We start from the raw sequence: 3,734 nt of genomic DNA on the forward strand, positions 1-3,734 counted from the left end.
ACGTTCAATCGTCAACGATAACTTTGGCGCGCGCGAAAAACAAGCTCTTTTTTTTTTTGTGATTGGAGTTTCACTTTACGCAATTATTAACAAAATGGTTCGGATCAGTGATTCGACAAACGTGTCGTCATATTTTTATAAAACACTTTGCGGAATCAAAAAAATATTCTCGAGCGATTTAAACACAAACAAAAAAAAAAAAAAAAGAAGAAAAAAAAATAACCAAATCGTAGATCGCCTCGATCGGGGAAAACCGAATATTTACTTTGTCGCGTTTCCTCGTGAATTTCCAGCGGAAGATCAACGGTTATGAGTTCGGGAAACGGGGATCGTATTAAAGACGAGGGCCCTTCCCTTCCTTGTTATTTATGGGTCGCGATCTATACGTCTGTCTGGAAGCGCGGACCGGCTGGATAACTCGTAGCTCCGATGTTCATGTTGAAAAATCTAGTGAATAAGTAGATGCTAAGCAGTTTCTCGAACTAACTTTAAATGGCGGGGCGCCACGTGAAATATTTGTGTAGTACAACGAAATTTATTTGGGCGGACCGCGGGATAAGGGAGGGATGGCAGATCCTTAAGAACTTTTATCAAAAAGTGTTTTACATTTTTTAAACGCCTTTCAAAGTGTTTGATTTCTCTCCTTCCCCCAGCGAGAAAGATTTCCACGATAAGTTTACGTTTTATGCCACGCGAGCCTCATTAAAGTTTCCGTTCCGATGCAACCAATTTTTGTTTGTTGAAATAAAATGAATTTGTTGAAATCGTTTAATTGTCTAAATAAGCAGAAAAATTTAAAAATATTTATAAAGCGATAATTTAAAATAAAACAATATGTTGTTACAATATTTTATTTAATTTTCTTATTGTATTTAAATCTTTATTGATCTAGTTGCATCTTAATATTGGCATAATTTTTCTCTATATCTCTTTTTTTCTCCCTTTTTTTTTTTTTTTCGTTAAGTGGACGAACCTTTTACTAAGTTTAAATTTATTTCCGAGCCCGTTTCACATCATATTCTTTTCATTGCAACGCTAAAACTACCTCAATTTCAAACCTCCATCAAAACTCGTTGGAATCACACCGTTTTCTTTTTTTATCACAAAAGTGTTGTAAGCCACTTTTACCTTCGCCATCTATTGTCGAGAAAGAGAAAAACTCGTCGAACGAGAAGAGTAACAATAATGCAGCAGGTGTTTGGAAGGAAACAGCATCCGCGTAAGAAGTTTCGACGCTAAGTTGGCCCTTGCGAAAAACCCTCGATTCCTCGAGGCGCCACCGATATCAGGTGTATACCTGTATTTGCTTGGTATTAAAACTTAAAACTCCACGAGTCGGAGGAGTCTTAAGCCCCGAAACTTTCAGTCTTCCTTCCTGGGTATTTACACGTATTTCAACGTGGCTTTTGTACAACGAACCCCGTGAACCTCATTCGGTTAGTCAAACAAATTTATCACTTGCCCGACACCCTCTACTGATTTCTATCGAATGACGTATATACGCGTTACTTTTACAGATGCACACATCGTGCACTCGATTTCCATTGTTTCACGGCTTTTCCCACGTTACATGTTTGTCGCAGTCCATCGAATTTTCTATGCGATTAATTGTCAATGCTGTGCTTCCTTTTTTTCTTTTTTTTTTCTTTTTCTTTTCTTTTTTTTTTTTTAGTCGCGCGAATTTTCGCCTGACTAGGTAGATCAACTGTGCATTCACAAGTTTATCTTTTGTTAGGGAGAATTTTCGTTCGAATCTTTGTGACGCTATGTCGTTCGTTTTTTTTTTTCGCAGATGTTCAAAAATCGTTAAATCATTAATATAGTTTGCCATAATACTTCCTTGATGAATAATTCGGAAATACGATAAGAAAGATGTAATAACTAAAAAAAGAGGAAAGGATTCGCGTGTTTGATATACGCGCAAAGTTCGATAAAAGTTTCGATAAAATTCCCGAAAGAAAAACTTTTAAAACAATTTCCATTATCAAACAATCGATACGAAGTACTCTCTCGATGATTTTCGAGCGAGCCATCGCGATCAGAATATAATCCTGAAAGGAAGAAATCGAATCGTCGATAAATTATCTATATAACTTTCGATCACTATCCCATTACCGGTATAGCACTGGAGGAGGTATCGGGCGAGAGGAGAGGAGACGGAAAGGGAGGAGGGACGATGGAGAGGACGATCTTTTCACGAGAAACGTCGGTTTCTCAGCGTGGACCGTTCGTCTTGCGAGAAAGTCTCGCAAGGAGGAGGGAACGATTCGTCGAAAGAGAAGGAGGAGGGCAGGGAGCCGTAAGCGTCGCGCGAAAAGAGAAAACTTTCTTTGGCCGATCCCGAGGAATCTCTCTCCTCTACCATCCCCTTTCTCTCCCTCTCTCTATCCCTTTTCTCCGTGTTCCACGACAGAGTCCATAAATTTTAGCAATTTCTGGAGTGCTGCTGCTGCTGCTGCTACTGCCTCCTGCTCTCTACTCTCTCCCTCCCCCTGTATATATATATATATCTATACCATTCTCTCTTTCACTCATCGTGGCAGCAGCGGCAGGAATAATAACGTGACGACAGAGCCCAATTGTCCCCTAATGCCGCGAAGTTTCTATTCAGAACATCTTTTTGTGCGTTACTACCGGCGGACGTGGGAGTGAAAGTCGTATCTCGCCACGCTGGCTGGAAGGGCAACCTTGCAATTCAGACGAGCAACCCGTGGGAGGGTTGCCAACTCCGCTATATGATAATGGACCGACGATGGTATGCCTACTCGATCTATAATACGCCCCCTGTATAGATATATATACGGATTATATATACGCGCGATATTTAGAAGTTCTTCCCTCCTTGATTTTCGTTCGTTTCATTCACGCGGAAAAAAGGAAAATTGGTCAAATTTTGAGTTTGAATTCTATGTACTTTTTAAGCACCATATAAATGATTCTTACGAAAGAAAGGAACGAATGACTTAGAGTAAAAGACAGTTGAAAGGTAAGTGTATCTGCGCTCGAGAATAATTCTCGAGAATAATTCTATAATTCGAGAGCAAATATAAATGGTATTTATATAGAATTAAGAAAATTGTAAAAAAAAGCTCCAAAAAATTAGTATTACGTTTACTATTCTATTCCATTCCATTCCTGATAACTGATAACGTCCACAACGTTACACGAAAGACACGTAATATCTATACAAAAATACCCACACTTGTGTGGTATACATTCCAGTCCCGTACCTGGAACAGTGTACAATAAAATTTTAATGGAAAAAACTAGATAAGGGTGACAATATCCTCCGCCGAAAATCGGTGACAGGATTCTGAGAGATGGGGGAGGGATGGGCAGCGGACAACGGTCACCTGCCAAGCGCGATGAGCAGTGCCTGTAGAAAAAGCAGACGAGACACGTGTAATTTTTATCGTCCGCGGTTGGTGGGGAGATAAACAACACACCCCTTCGACCGGTGGACGGAGAGACGCGCTACATTTCCGGTACGACGACAATTCCAAGCATCCTACCACGCTCCAGCTTTTCATTGTTACGTATCTGTCGACAACCGGTCACGGCTCTGACCGATACGGGAAACATGAAACAGAACGCCGCGGGGTGTCTGGCTCAAAAAGGAAGCCACTGAATGGAATCTCGGCGGAGCAGAAGACTGAGAAAGCGGGTGGGAAAAGCGCGGCGGAGAGCCGGGGGAACCCAGGGCCGTCGATATTCCCCCCCCATCCCCCGACGCG

The 3,734-nt window shown here is 41.2% G+C and overlaps 1 long non-coding RNA gene across 17 annotated transcripts in view; it reads right to left on the reverse strand.

The window, feature by feature from the left end:
- The window catches only part of LOC102677662, a 44,688-nt gene extending 43,932 nt beyond the window's left edge, over positions 1-756 (reverse strand). For 15 of the 17 annotated variants that reach the window (XR_004150619.1, XR_004150618.1, XR_004150624.1 and 12 more), the window contains exon 1: positions 266-756. This is a non-coding gene — a long non-coding RNA (uncharacterized LOC102677662). The remainder of the gene's footprint in view (positions 1-265) is intronic. The other 2 variants (XR_004150625.1, XR_004150626.1) reach the window with 2 other exon arrangements.
- Positions 757-3,734: the final 2,978 nt, after the last annotated feature.

The sequence above is a fragment of the Apis dorsata genome, unplaced genomic scaffold (assembly GCF_000469605.1).
Source record: "Apis dorsata unplaced genomic scaffold, Apis dorsata 1.3 scaffold_264, whole genome shotgun sequence".
NCBI lineage: Eukaryota > Metazoa > Arthropoda > Insecta > Hymenoptera > Apidae > Apis > Apis dorsata.